Here is a 16,339-nt window from a genome sequence, read left to right as displayed (position 1 = left end):
TGTTGTTCTCGGTAGCCCCGAGTTCAACTTCTTGGCTGCACTTCTAAATAGCCAACTGGTCTGCCTCCCGCCAGTTGGGATTCTTAACCTAGTTATGTTTATTTGAATATTTATTTATCATTGTTTGTTTACATTGGTCCTGAAAAGCCCCAATGGGGAGTGGCCAATTAAGTATTAATTTCATTACATTTTACTGTTTACTAATATATCCGAGGCGAAACTAGGAGAGTGGGTTGTCAAGTATCTGTTGTCACTTTCAAGTCACTATAAAGTAAATTTTCCAGTGGGTAAATAAAACAAGTGTAGAAGCCTATGCAAAAGTGGTCAACTGGAAAAAAATGAAAATAACCCAGAAATAAGCCAGGAAGGTTCAGATCGCAGATGATTAAGACGGATTTCGAACAATGAGCTAAATTGGGACTACAGTAGACGACCACTGACTCGAACTCATAAAGGGAAACAGACAAAGAGAGGAAACAAACAAAAATCCTTATATTATTATAATTGATCAATCTTAGGTGCTGGAATTCAAGCCGGCCTAGCTGAGAATAGAAATGTTGTCTGCCTTGAAGTGGGCGTTAGCGCACTGAGAAGAAGCGCTGCAGAGATAGCAATGGCGGCGGCAACAGTGCCAGCCAAAGAAAACAGTTAAAATGAGGAAACTGAAGACGAACACAGTGTAGACGGGGAAGGCGATTAGTCTGAAAGTAAATCTACTCGGGGTGTTTACCATTTACTAGAATAAACTGGTCAGGTAAACCTTTGAATGATGAAAACGGTCTTTCAAGAAGTGAAGACCAACTTAAAGAGACTATTACTTTTTTTTCGGCAGGTCTCCTTTGACAACAGGATCTTACCTTCAGATGTAAACCAAGCTATTTTCAACACACATTACCGTATTTCTTTTGCTAATGGTAAATGTCCTCGAAGCCGTTGTGTAAATACCAAATAACATTTTCTTGAGACTTGCCGTGAGGTTGTATTGATTGTCAGTTGAAAAGCGCGAGAGGTCCATAGTCATAAAAAGGGTCTTAGATCTTTAGTGAAAAGCTGTCTTGCGTGATCTCAGCCTGGTTTGGAGAGTGGATTTTGCTATGAATTGGTCCTCATTCTTCTGACAGCCCTTGTTTTAGGCCTTCAGATGGCAGTTAAAACAAAGAAATTGAGTTTTGCTGACTCAAAAGTGCATTTAAACTCAAGGTATCCAGTTGTTTAGCAGTCAGTTGGGTAACCCTAAAACAAATATGTTTTTTTCTTGTTCTTTAAGCATACCAATCTTAAACACACAGTTATGTTTATTCCTAGTTCTTTAATCCATTAAAAATGGAACTACAGGACTTCAGAAGCGTTACTTTTATTCACCTTTACCTCAAATAACAGTTCAGGTTGAGGGGGTAACTGACTGAGGGCCAAACGACCTACATTCAAATTCGACCATCGTTCGGTTTTTCACCATTTAATAATTTGCTGTTTCGGTTTTTAGGCTAAAGATCAATTTTAGTGTTCAGTAATTTATTTAATAGTGGTTAACTTTGTTGTCTTTGTTTGTTTATGGCAAAAGACAGGTAGATAAATGCTGAATTAAATCTTATTAGACAACCAAATAACTGGGTGCTCCACAGGCCAATTAAATAAGAAAATTTATGACCAATTCTTTTAGAATCTTGATACGCAATCACAACCATACGCACAAGAGGCCTTATTTCACTGTGAAAACGGACTTGACACAAGCCTAAGCACAAGCGCAAGCACTTATTTTTTCCTTTCCTTGTGCTTGCGCTTATGCCTGCATTCGCCTTGCGCTGTGTAAAAATGGAACACAGCATAACCACAGTGGAAACTTTTTGGTTGGGCCAATTAAAACACTCATTCCAAGTTCCTTTTCGAGAAAGTAAAAGGGACTTCAAATTAGTTTAACTCTTTTCCTTGTGCTTGCGTCGGCTTTCATTTTCACTTAGCATAAAACTTGTGCTTATGCTTGTGCTTGCGTTGTTGTTGCATTGCTAGTGAAAGCCAGATTTTAGTCGATTGGCTTTTACCCAGTCGTTACTTGGTTGCGGTGGACCCTCGTGCCCAGGGTTTTGCTGGTGCTGTTGTCCGCCATCTTGGATCAGGTCGGAGACGTTTGATAGTATAAAGTCATATTCATGAGCTGGAGATGTTTTGTTCTTATTTTCATGGTGGTGTTCGAAGGCCGTTGGTGCGATAATAAAGCTGCTCTGTGCACGGTGGGTTTGTAGAAAGTTTGCTTTTTTCTCTCGATGCTCAGATAGTCCGCATAAGCTTTATGTTTATGGAACTTCATTTTAGAAATGGCAGGAGTTGCGTGACATTCTTTCACATAAATTCTACGAGTTTTCTGGGACGTTTGTGTAATTTATTTTAATTATGTTAACATTAAGAGTTGAATTATACTGTTTTAAAATTAAGCTTCTAAGTATTTTGATTGTAGATTACAGTTTTTATGTAAAAAGTGGCAAATTCTTACGATGTTTAGACGTTGGAAGGTTTACTTTAGCTTAATTTTTCAGTCATTCAGGAGCCGTTTCCAGTGGTGTTATTTCATAAATTACATTAGCTGATAATGTTTCTTGACACGTTTGTAAGACAGATTTAATATTCACGTTTGTAGGATGAATTTAATATTCATGGAATTATTGGCTGTTTCTAAAGCACTTTCTTTCACAATTTTTTGAGTTGTCTGCACACTTTCAGTTTTATTTCATAAATTTATGAGTTGTTTGCAGACCAAGTCAAGTTTCATAAAGTTATCAGTTGTTTCAATACCCAGTTGTATTTCATAAATTTATGAGTTATTTGCAGACCCAGTTAAATTTCATCAATTTATGAGTTATTTGCATACCTACTTAAATTTCATAAATTTATGACTTGTTTCAATACCCAGTTGTATTTCATAAATTTATGAGTTGATTGCAGACTTAATTAAATTTCATAAATTTATGAGTTGTTTACAGGTCCAGTTAAATTTCATAAATTTATGAGTTGTTTCAATACCCAGTTGTATTTCATAAATTTATGAGTTGACTACACAGGTAGGTGTATTTCAGAGATTAATGAGTTGTTTGCAGAGCTAGTCGTATTTCATAAATTTATGAGTTGTTTGCGGACAAAGTTATATTTCTTAAATTTATGAAATGTTTGCAGACCTGTAGTTGTTTCATAAATTTATGATTTGTTTGCAAACCTGTAGTTGTTTCATAAATTTATGACTTGTTTGCAGATCTGTAACATCTTGAGTTGTTAGAGGACTAGTTATATGTCACATCTTGTTTTATATAATAGATGTCGTACATCAAAATACAAATTTGTGCATATATTGTCATTTCACTTAAAGTGCACCTAACCCCAAAATTTTTTTTTCGCTAAAACAAATCTAGACTTTATTTGAAGCATTTGGGTGAAGAAATTTTTGAATTTGGTTGAATCTTCGATTTTCTATGCCCTTTCAAAGTCACGATTAAGTGTTTCACGACCGCGTTTTAGGGAGTCTGGGGCAGCGGTACCTGATGACGTCTACCCAGGAACCAAACACAATAGCGCCTCAGTCAACTCTCTGTATTTGCTTGAGAAAATAGAACGCAAAACTAATCGTTCCGATGTATTTTGGGACTGAAACATCCAAGTTTTGTCTCAGAATCATTTCTTTTTCGTCACTGGAGTCAGAGTTAAGTTTCGATTCGGAAGGCTCCGAAATAAACTTCGATCGAGCACGTTCGACAACTGTGAACTCACTGCTTAGAGCTTTTAGAGCAATTTACAATATTTCAAGTGACGATGGGGAAGACGTCTTTGCGGACGAGCTGCCTGTATATTAGGAATGGAAAGCTAGATACGAAGTGGAGGAGCAGGCAAACGAAAAGCAGGAAAGAAAACTCAAGGACTGCTTTGGATGGTAATTTCGTCAACTAAACATAAGATTCCCACGTGTGCTTATAGCCCGTTTACATTTGTCCTTACCGAGAATGTATTTTGTCAAGGTTCTGTTGAATCCAGTTTGTGTTTTACTTTCAGTTGAATGCGTCATGTTTATAAGAGCGACGTACATGTTGCAGTTTTCGAGACTTGATGACCTGCAAAACATTGGCTTCGATCGATTGAAAATCGTATTGTTTGGACCTGTATTTTTGAAGCTGCGGGAAGCAAGGCGGAAGGAAACATTTCATACAATTACCGATTTCACATTGTCACACGTTTTAAGTCGTAACTCCAAATAACCACTGTAAATTGTTCTCAAAGTTTGCAGTGAAATTCGTTGGATAAGTGAAAAGGATGTGTTCCCTAAGCGGTCCGCAGATGTTACGCGGTCATATTTTCGACGCTATTGCACAGAATCTTTGTCGCACTGCTGATTTCCAAACCTTCGAAAAACTCTGTGAGTCTAACAATTTTGTTATCATGTAATTCTAGAGGATTAATCTTCGACTTTCATCTAAATCAAAAGAGAAATAAGTGTTGGTTAGCGGCGTACAGTTGCGATCTATTTACATATCAGTATAACGCTTCTTGATCATGACCGGATCACACAACTTTGCCGGTTATGTTATAAATACTGCGGGATTGGAAGATATAGGTTGTAGGTAGTATTTCTACAAATTGCTGGTTAGCTTTAAGCAGAAAATTTATGAAAATAGCGTTCGAAAGTCTGCGGAACAAATTCCAGTGACAGTTCTTCAATGGTTCTCACAGATTCAGTTCGCTTGTTTCGGTTCGACAAAATCAACCATCGTTTACGTCTTTATTGCACCATTAGCCGATCATCGTCAGTAAATTGTACAGTATATCTTTCTTTAAATCTGGAATATTGCTGCAACAGCCGATAGCACCTCTGGAAGGCGTTTCTGCGCACTTTTCGAATGTGTATTGCACCATCCTGAAGGAAATGAGAGGAAATGAGATATCCAACCTTCCTGGGTAGACATGACAAGAGCCGCTGGACCCATTCTCCTCAAACTCGGTCATGAAACAAAATGGCGGTGTTTTGGAGCTATTTTCGAGATTTTGTCGTGGCACAGAAAATCGAGGATTTAACGGAATTCAAAAATTTTTTCGCAGAACTATTTCACATAATAAGTAGATTCGTTCTAGCGAAAAAAAAATTTGGGGGTTAGGTGCACTTTAACTTTGGTATATTTATTTGCTAGGAATATCCTAAAAGTTATTTTTTTGATATAGTTTTTTCATTATCTAACAACAAGATCCATGTGAACTTATTATCAATCATTTTTATAATATCTTAAGTATTAGATGATGCCTGTCCTCAATAAAGGGCTTTTCATCAGACTGACTGGTGCTTCTCTGTCATAACATGGTCTTGGACATAAAAACTGTACCCTTGACATTTTGGCAAAAAATCCAATTTTCTTTGTCAAAAACGTTTTCACCAAAATGGGACATTTTTGTGTGCAGGAGCATAAAAAAAGAACAGTTCTGGACAAAAGAAGCAAAGTGCAAAAATGCATTTTGGCATTTATACTTGTTAATGATGTCATGACGACATCGAAACGTTGTGTAAAATTTCTATCGCTCATTTTTATTTTGAAATGTTTATCGAAATTTAATTTCATTCAGTTAAACCGTCGGCTAATTGGGCTGTTCTCCGAAATCTTTTTTGACAATGATATCTCCTTGATCATTTGACTCCGATTCGGAACTCTCCAATTTCTCCCTCCTTCAAATTCATTCCACACTGACAGCCAATGTCAAGAATCCTCCTTGGTCCCTTGAACTAGAGCTGTCATATTTTGAGCTGTTGTTATGATCATCATCAGCTGAACTGTTTTCAACATTGCTTGGGTTAGAAAAGTCTGATTCATCCAATTCGTTTCCCTCCATTGCCAGTCCAGCCTGCGTAAGCGAGTAAACCAGCAAAAAGGCGTCACGTCAGCACGAGTTAAACGGTGTTTACAGCATTGTTCGATCGCATGTGAGGACACAAAGGTTCTTTCATTCCTTTGTTTACTCTCATCCAGCATCATACCTGTGGTTCATTCACGTGTGTACGTTTCCTGGAGGTTTGAGCTGGTGATCAGTGGTTTTGTAAAGAAACTCAGACACCGTGATAAAAACTAATTCCTTTGGACTCGATGATAGAAGTTTATACTGTTGAATTCGCTGAGTCTTAGTTAATTTGCTTCATGGCAAAAAAATTACAAAAAGACGTAAACCTTATTAGTTACGCATTGGAGTTACGACCACCATCATGCCAGGGCGCCCCCAGGGCGCTTGTATTACGAACTTTTTGCACCCCGGTCAAACATGCTTTCACTCAAACGGAAACGTGTAACCAATGAACTTTTAGAAGTTTCATACACGGGTGCCAACACGTGACGATCGAGCAAGATGGTCCAAAAGGTCAATTTCGCATTCAACGGACTTGCTCTGCTTGTAACTGCGTTTCGGGTTTGTGGAGATCGTTTGCAGAAGAAATCACTACGAGTGAAAGGCTTCAGCTTCAAAAAATCAGGGAAGATTCCGGTAAGTAAATAAGACTTACTCAAGGTTCACTTTAGCCTGACGTAAATGCATTATCGTACTAAGCTTAAGCTTAAATCTTGTAACATTTTATTGAGCTTTTAATACAAGCAAAGAAGTGCCATGTCTCGCTCTTACAGTGAGCAAATTGCTTAGTCGATGCTAATAAATTGGCTGACTGTAATATACACAAAATGAATTGCCATGCGAACCAACATCCCAAAGTATTCGGATGAAGAGGAGTTGAACACATTAACAACACACATGCTACATGTACATCGGTGACGTCCACAAATTGTTCCAGTTGAGGATAATAGAATGAAAACAGTTTTTCCAACATAACTTTCTGGAAAAGAAAATCTTCTTGGGTAATTGCATTTAAGTTTTACTAATAATATATAGACCCATCATTCCCTTTTTGCTCTGTTGTTCACAGTGCGCACGAGACAGTGGGTAAATTGGCAGGAGGTCAGGACATGGCTAATATTAAAAATCGTGACCCAACAATTCTAGTTTACTGAATGGATCCTTAGCTCCGACTTAAATATTGCCATAAAGAGTTTCAGTCAAGAACTGTCATCATAAGATTTACCTGGGCAATTTTGTTTATTTTACTCACCATGACTGAATTACTTCTGCGGAATCTGATGATCAATGGGCCCTTGTCCTGTTTGAAGACAAGGACACGTACAGCGTGGTTGAGAAAGACAGGATAAAAGAGGATCATTACGCCTGGAGATCTAACCCAGATACTCACTGCTTTAAAAAAAACAGGCTGTGGTGCTACCCAGTAAGATCGTTTGCCTCCTTTGACTCACATTCAATATTTTTAACTATAAACCCCTGTGGACCATGCTGAATTTTCAAAATCAGGTCGTTTTCTACACGCTTTATCTCTGAAACGAAGTAGGTGACCCCGATTTTTTTTTTGCATTTCTGACACAAGTAACTCATTATCTGACTGCCGTAAAAATTAAGAAAAATCTATTGAGGGAAAATTTTTGTGCGAGTGTCCTTTAATACGGAGTTATGCGTGTAATGTGAAACCGGGGAAAAGTAACATAATGACATATCAGGTGACCTTCTGACCTCAGAGGTCAGTCTAGTAGTTAATTCAAGGTACAGGGACTGATTTATTTACTCATGAGTCAACATGAGGCATATGGATATGAGAAACTAATTTGCTACGGTTTGAAGTGTATATTCTATCATAGTTTTAAAGGACTCTCGACTGAGCAAAACGATGAAAACAGCCAGGACTGTGTGTGCCACTCAGTTTCTCATCTCAAATATAAACCTTGTCGACCTTGTCAAATTTTATGGCCGTTTATGCTCGCTGTTTTACTGGAAATATTTTACAGAACAGGTCACAAGGACAATGGGAAGTTAAAATCGTTTCTAAAGCAACAGAAGGAACGTAAGTAACAGTGAGTTGTTGTTTCCTGCTTTAAACTGTTGACTTCCAAAGAATAACCTTGTGATTTGCATAAAATTGAACTCGCTTACATGCCGTAACATTTTATTTTACTGACGGAGAACATTTTAATTCCCAGAGCTATAACTTTTTGGGTGAAAAAAACAACCAAGGTTTCCTAAAATGTAGATATTTTGACCAAATGATATATACCAGAGACCATTTATACTAGTCAAAGCTGGCCTTTATTTGTTCCTTGCCAAGAGACAAATGGTGGCTGTACAAAATACCCTTTGTTACAGAGCTACAAACAAAACTTCAAGAAACTTATTACACGATTTTGAAGTATAAGAATGAAATAGTATTTGTGCCAAGTTTTGTTTTCATAGGATTGTTTTTACGCCCCCGCTGTTTTCTGAAAAAAGCGTGAAATTCTGAACATTTTAAGCCACGAAAACAGCCATTATATGCAAATTTCGAACTTTCTTAAATTTTGGCCGTAAAATAAATCATTGGAACTTTAAACTATTTTTCCATGAATAAGTTCACCCAAAGATATGTTTTGGCGAAATAAATTTTGGCCGTAAAATAAATCGTTGGAAGTTTAAGCTATTTTTCCATGAATAAGTTCACCCAAAGATATGTTTTGGCGAAATAAAAGAAAAATTGATTTTTCGTGACTGTCTTCCGATTCTCAAGACTCTCAGAAAATCACTCTTAAATATTGGTTGGAACTATTGTACACTGGAGCATATTTTACAAGTAATTACCCACTAGATTTTTCACTATTCTACTACCAAACACTCAGACTATCTTCTTCTTTTACAGATTCACAGCTCAATCATTCAAGTCATAGTTCTGTCCCACAAATTCCATATATGTAATTCGAATAACTATTTATTCTCTAAGTAAATAGCTCTTTATAACATTGTATAAGGTAATATATACATGTGCTAACAAGCTTTTAGCCGGATGGGCGAGTAGACATCCTGTGAATGACCACTTATCAAGCTCCACCAACCAGAGGGCCACCATATTCAAGTAGGAAAGAAAAGGAAACCCATGAATTGATTTTCTCAAGGTTATCATGATGGCTAGCAGTATTGTTTATGAGCACGTATGCATGATGGTGTTGGAAGTGACAGCTGAGTCACACAAGCAGGCAACCATACTCCAGCTAAAAGGTCGACAGACACCTGCAGCCTCAGTTTTATTGTGTCCCTATTTGATATTGGACACCCATGTTGTGGTCAACTGACACCTGTTAAAACAAGGTATTTGCTGACCAGTATCACGTGACCATATCACACACTCAAGTTTAGGGCTCATCGAGGTCACAGTTGTTTAAGTTGAGAGCTGACCAACTGTTGGTTTTCAACTGAATCGTGGGTTCATGTCAAGTTAACATCAGGGCGGGTTGTTTGGAAGCCAATTAACGTTAATCCTGGATTAAAAGTTAACTGAAGTGTAAATTTATCTTTTATACAAATATTTTTCTAATCACTTCTTATACTTTGTGTATTTTGAGATTATTCAAACTCAAAACAGAAGGCCAAAGACTATAAACAGAAAATCTCACTGCAAAGTTACCAAATTCAAATCAAAATTCCTACTTAACTTGGGTTAGCTTAATCAGACTTTAAGGTAGTAGATACCCGCAAAAACGACAAAATTTTCACACAATTGTTGTAAGGAGTGATACATGCTAATCAGAAACACTGAGCAAATGCTCATTGAGAGTAAAAAGTACACTGTTTCAACTGTCTCTGGAGCTTACTTTCATCCACTGTCACTGCACACTGGCTTGGCAAAGGGGGGAGTCACTAGGGCACCTGCTGTGAGATACTAATAATTTTGGGGCTGGTCGATCTCCATCAAAACTAGTCTTACCACAGCCAAAATTGGCAAAAACATACAAGAAACATTGAAGAATGCAATGACCTATTTTTTGTCAAAGTCTGGGGGGTGCATGTTTCCATGGCAACGATTGAATTAAGAAAGTGGTTTTTCTTCAGTTTGGCTTCCCTTCATCAAGCTAAGTTTCTGTCTTATGGCTCCAAAAACTACATCATTGCATTCTCCACCCCAAAAAACATAAAGTCACCAAATTTTGTGGAAATTGAACAATTCGTTTTCTCAAACGACCTGCCCCAAACACCGCATAATAGCAAAAACGCTAACTTTTTCTATACTTAAAATTTTCACTTTTTTGAGAAAGAAAATCTGATTATGGCATTTTAAGCAAGAAATACTCATTAAATTATATAGTAATAGTTTGTAGACAGTTCCTATAAAGAGAAATTCAGAGTCCAAATGCCCCAGGTTCATATGTGGGCCCCTCTTGCTCTTCATTTCTTTCATTCCGGCTCTTTCTTTGGCTGCGGCGAATCTGGCGACGAACCTTTGTTGTCTCAAGTGATTTTTCTCCTGTAGCATACAGTCTTTGCTGATCAATGGTGTTAAAACCAGACTTACAGTGCACTCCAACTTCCAAATTGAGCCCTCTGAGCACAGTTTGCAGGGTTTTTGCTCCACCATTGAACAGACAAATGGCAAGAGCACAAGCTGTCAGTACCGTCTCAGGACCAGCAAATTTTTCTTTTGGACTGATGTCCCAAACTAGATGGTTTAGTGCCTCATTATTGTTTTGAGACAAGCCTTCTAAAACACTTTGTAGTAGGTTTTCAGCCCACAAACCCTCAAATGTAGGCAAGATCTCCTCCATTACTGCCGGCGCAACATTTTTTGGCTTGAAGGAGTTAGTTCCATTGGCTTGATCCCTTTGCCAATTGTCTTTCCATCTGAAAGTTTTTTTCCTTTCATGTCCTTCTTTTTCCTTCTCAGCCTTCCTCCCATTCTCTTTTGAATGTGGCCTACACATTCCACTTTTCGCACTGCCACCTCCTCTCCGTAAGGCTTTGATTTGACCACATCGCGATGAGAAGAGCAATCACCATCGCCTACAAAGTCCACATAACGCAAACTATGCTTCTCAATGGACCTGCCCCATACATCTACAGCACCTTGGGCCTCCATGGCTTTTGATGACTTGTCAAAGTTTGCTGTGCATTTGGGCCCATGTGACTCCATCCAATCAATGTATTCCTGAGAGTTCACATCAAGGTTGCTCTTTCCACGACACTTGTAGCACACTTTACTTTTCATTTCAAAGTCAACAACCTTTCCTGTTTGCACATCAATGGCAGAAACCATTCCATACAAGGACTGGAAGCCTCTCCTGGCCCAGGTGCCATCACAAGACACAGCAATATCGACAACTTCGTCTTCCTCGGCATTATTTAGGGCTCTAACTTCTTTCGCAGCCTTCTGCATTTCGGCCTCCGCAACTTGCTGAGACACATGAGCAATCGCCTTCACGTGCGTGGTGAAAGACTTCTTTGCTACTGGCCCTGGCATGTTCATTACAGCACAGAATTTTGTTAAACTAGCTCTTCCCCTTCCGATAATTTGCATGGCCAGTGCTGATCTCCTGTTTATGTCATAAAATCTTGCCTTTCCACAAACAATCTTTTCTGAGGTTGGCAGTTCCATGAATGCACGACACGTGTTGTTTGCACACTGTAAAACGAGCGTCCTCGCCAAACCACAACCAGTAGGCCTTTCAAATAAGAGAAGACTGCCTTTCAAACACTCCTTGCAAACAGCACTGGCCGAGATAACTCTTTGTAAAATACTGACATCCTGGAAACGATATCCGCTCGGCTTTTTATTCGATGGAGATGCCTTGCTGGTGCTCGGAGAACCTTTGACATCAAGACGAAGCTTCTTCTCTGCAGGAGCATCATCACTCACATTCGATTCTTCTTTCGGCTTTCTGGAGCGTTTTCCACGAGTAACGGACCGGCAAAGCGATCTAAACTTTGTTCTTGGCATACTCAAACGAAAATTTCGCACAGCTCTATGAAATAATACGCTAAGGACGACAGACAACCTCTGAGAAAACCTCGCACCTTCGAATTTGTGAAATCACTTCGCAGAACTTCGCACCGAATTGTTGTGATCAAAAGACTAGTTTCCATGCCACCACGGTATCCAAAATGTGGTGGGGCTCTTTCAGAGGCTATTTGGACGCTTTTGACGGACAAAAAACGGCAAAAAAAGAGCTTATTCATCTTGGTCGCCATGGAAACATAAAATAAACACAAAATAAACTTTGGTGTACCCTTCAACTTCACCCGTTTTTATGGCGCGCATTTTGAAATAACAAAAAAATAGCCCCACAGCTAGAAAATAGAGATAACAAATAGGGTTCTGAGCTCCAAAATTCTTTGTTTTCGGAAAGTCACTTTTTTGTCGTTTTTGCGGGTATCTACTACCTTAAACAAGCCAGCCCAAAAGCTTAACTTTTAGCCTTCATTAAATCTATATATTAAACTTTTTTCTTTATAGATCACAATCATTCTAGACAACATGCCAGACGTCAGTACTTTATAATTATTATGAAAAAATGTCCAGGGTTAACAGAAATTATAGTTCTCCTTGGTTGATGTACATTACATAACAGATAAGTTTTAACACAGTTGAGCTTCCCATAGGCAACCACCCAAAATGTCAAGCCTAGGTAATTGCTTAAGATAGCTGACACCATATTAGGTGAAAATTATGCATTATTAGCATATGATAACTGCAGATTTATCCCATGTTTTAAATGTTTCATTCATGGACTTTTCCTAGATCACAGACAACGACCCTATAACATTAATTCATCTAATCATCAACACCAACACCGTAAGTACACTTACTTTCATAATGTTTAGCAAAAATGCTTATTACTGGCTTTTTATGTTAATTTTATGACTTTCAGCATAATAATTTTAACTACAGCTGTTACAAGGCCCCAAAATAACGAATGTATTTAAACCTGTTTTTTAGACCGCCTTCATGCTGCAAATGCTTTATCACAAGGTAAGTACAAGTGTCATTTCTTACTTCATTGGTATAACTACTAACATTTTGACCATTACTCTAAAAAATGAGTAACAACAAAATTTCAGTAAATTCAATATTTTGCATTAAGACCCTCAATACTTACATAGTAAGTACAAAATAAATCTTAAAGCATTGATATATTGTTTGTTCTTTGCATATAAATAATGACAGGACTTATCTTTACGGAAATCTCACCATGAACACCACCAATTACTGGACATACCAGTATATATGGCTGCATGATAATTTACTAAGTATAAGAGGGCAAATACACATGATGGATCCATGCCTACGGATCACAACAACACAGTTGACATGCCCCTACAGTTGATTAAAACACAATTTCAGACTTCTGGCGATTTTGAAGCAGTCAGAACAAAAACATATATAAATAAATTTGGCTGACTGAAAACTAAAAACATTTTAATTTTTTAGATTCCACCATCAGATGCTCAAAGTCTTGCACAAGTAGCCAATAAGGGCAAAAAAGTAGGTACATCAGTCGTTACATAAAAACTATTTCCCATCTGTTTAGCTGATGCTAAAATGAAATATACATGTAGTTGACATTAAAATGTAAACATCTTAATACAACATTATAATTTAATTTAACTTACCAGACACAAAAGCAAACAAAAAATTAACAAGCAATCTACTCCGAGGACTCACAGGAACTCGATGATGAAGAAGAAATGGAGGATGAGTTTGAGATGGACAGCGAAGACGAGACTGATGGTGAGTAAACTTTTAGTTGAAAGCTAATAACTATCACACACAAACGGTTCCTTTAGGAGCCACCAATTATATAAAAGTTCAATGACCAACATTTTACGACTTGTTTTTGTTGTGTTTTACTATAATTTCATGAAACTGACTTGGCTATAAGCCAAATCAGAAATGTCTATGATGATTTTCACTTTGTTGATGATGCTTTGAAGAAAAAAATTATTCAAAACTCTCGGCTATAAGCCCTTTTCGGAAAAAAATTCCCAAGACTGAGTAAAATTTTTTGCAAAAATCGCTCAGCGTATAGGCAAATAAATACGGTAATCATAAATCATTCAATGTAAATGCACGTGTACCGGTTATTATCCAACCACAACGTTATCTTAGCTTCTTTTTCAATAATTGAAAATTTTACAGTAAAGTACAGATTTTGTAGAAATCAAGTACTTTTAATTTCCTCTCTTATTTCTTTTCTGTTCAAAGTCAGCTAAGCTTGTTTTCCCCAATGGTATACAATGTATATTGTCATTATTTCTATGCAAGCATTCAAGATATTTAATATTGACAACAACAAATTGGACATTGAAATATCCTTATATACTGCTCACTGCATGAACAGATTGTTCAAGAATATTAAAACATTCTTGTTCTGTTCATACAGTGAGCATGGAAAGCAAATTTTGCTTTTCAAATTTTCATGATAGTAACTCAACTACAACTATAACAATTATTTTCAACCCCTAAATTGGAAACATCATTTAGATAGTGGTTAGCTAAACATTGCTTTAATTACAACAAATGAAACTAAGAGACTACACCCTTTTTGAGAGAAATTTTTACCATATCACAACTCCCTTCAAATCTCACTGATCCAAGAATTGCAATGTCTTAATTGCTTTCCAACTTAAGATTTACTTTAAGATATCAATGTCTTTCAAGGAAATAACTGTACATAGCAATTAAATTTGGAACCCAAGTACTAATAGTCCGTAAAATCTCTTTAAAATTTACTCACTGCAGAGCCAATGTAAAAAGAAAATAGCACACACCTATGCAGCATTTTATCTGTCGTTTTGTTTTGTTTTTTTCAGCTTCCAACAGTGATCATCACTGTGTTATTGCCAAATCAAGTTGTGTTAAGTAACTTAAAGATAATATGTACAGGTGTACATACAGTATAAAGTAAACCAAAACATACATATATATGTTGAAAGAACGCGAGCAAAGAAAGTTGTTAAAAACAATTCCGTTAGATCAGGAATTACTTTCATCCAGTAACACCATAGATCTACCCACTATAACCGCCACACAAAACCGTCGTTTCCACGGGCTACACAGGCTACTGAGGAAACGAAAACTTTTTTGTCGAAAGCGCAGGAGGCCTGTTAGAACGACTGCTAGCGAATCAGATCAGTTGGATCCCATCAACCTTTCAAGCCAGTCCATCAACCAAGACCAAACCAATCTACTCAAGAAAGGACCATCTTTCTGCCCTATGCCAAAAGATGTTGATTGGCAGCGTGTATATGATGATTTGGAAGCTTTTGAAGCCCGCTTGCAGACAGCAGTATTTTTCATTGAAAGCAATCCTGAGGATAGCCAAGAACCACCTAGTCACCTTCCTCAAGTCCCAAAGGAAAAGAAATGGAAGCCACCGCCATCAAGGTATCCAGAACTTGAACTTTTTCTATCTAGTGTTAGGCGTGATTTGATAAACCCTCGCAACATTAAATCAGCTAGAGATAATTTAACCAAAGGGGAACAGGTTGCGTTAAAGCAATTTAGAAATTCTGATGTAGTAATTCGGATACAAGATAAGGGTTCTCGTTTCGTCTTAATTGATAAAGGGGAATACGAGGATAAAATGTTTGGCCAGCTTCATAACCAGCTCCATTATAAATCCTTACAGGAAGATCCTACATATAGGCATTTGGCTGTAGTTGAAAGTTGGTGCAACAAATGGGTCAGAAAAGGTGAAATTTCAGACCAATTAGCTAATTGGATAATTAACAAAAAAGCCAAACCAGGGGTCGCCTTCGGTAATATTAAAACCCACAAAGCAGGGAATCCACTCAGGCTTATCACATCGTGTTGTGGTACGGCCATAGAAAATCTTTCAGCCTTCAGTGAATTTTACTTGCAACCGTTGGCTCGTAAGTTGCCATCTTTCATCAAGGATACGACCGATTTACTTAATAGAATTGAGGATCTTAACAGGAGTGGCCCTTTTCCCGAAGGCACCCTTTTAGTTTCTTGGGATGTTGTGTCAATGTTCCCTAACATAGATAATCAACTCGGTCTTACTGCAGTAAAGAAGGCACTGAATGCCAGAGAAAACCAGCTTCCATCCACTAATTGCATTTTAGAAGCAGTAGAAATTTGTTTGAAGAGCAATCACTCGGTTTTTAAGGAAAACGTTTTCCTGCAAATTCATGGCACAGCCATGGGCCCAAAGAATGCCTGTAGTTACGCGGATCTTGCCATGGGGGAAATAGCACCATCTCGTTTTAAAACCGCCGATGAGGGACAAACAATTCAGCCAAACAATGGCTGCTTTAAATGTGAAAGAAATAGATGCGATCTCTGTCGAAATTTCTTTGTTGAATCTAAATCATTTCTAAGTTTTAAAACAGGCAGAAAATACACCATTCATTCAAGGCTTTCTTGTGATTCTAAAAACGTGATCTATTTAGTTTCCTGCAAGAAATGCCGTTTACAGTACATAGGATCAACTACCACCGATTTTCGGGTTAGGTT

General features: G+C 37.6%; 1 protein-coding gene, 1 long non-coding RNA gene and 1 pseudogene across 3 annotated transcripts in view; 1 reads left to right on the top strand and 2 right to left on the bottom strand.

The window, feature by feature from the left end:
- The window catches only part of LOC145501132 (uncharacterized), a 329,746-nt gene that overhangs the window by 26,880 nt on the left and 286,527 nt on the right, over positions 1–16,339 (bottom strand). The gene's annotated exons all lie outside the window — the stretch shown is intronic.
- Positions 9,570–11,964, bottom strand: LOC145499849 (uncharacterized; annotated as a pseudogene).
- Positions 12,601–13,683, top strand: LOC145499850 (uncharacterized). Of its 2 annotated transcripts, XR_014050997.1 has the most exons (4): positions 12,601–12,655; positions 12,800–12,832; positions 13,292–13,345; positions 13,477–13,683. It is a non-coding gene; the product is annotated as an uncharacterized LOC145499850 (long non-coding RNA). The 2 variants fall into 2 exon arrangements; XR_014050996.1 differs by having other exon boundaries at positions 13,292–13,683.

The sequence above is a fragment of the Orbicella franksi genome, chromosome 10 (assembly GCF_964199315.1).
Source record: "Orbicella franksi chromosome 10, jaOrbFran1.1, whole genome shotgun sequence".
In the NCBI taxonomy this organism is placed as follows: Eukaryota; Metazoa; Cnidaria; class Anthozoa; order Scleractinia; family Merulinidae; genus Orbicella; species Orbicella franksi.
This window is presented reverse-complemented; position numbering and strand designations above follow the sequence as displayed.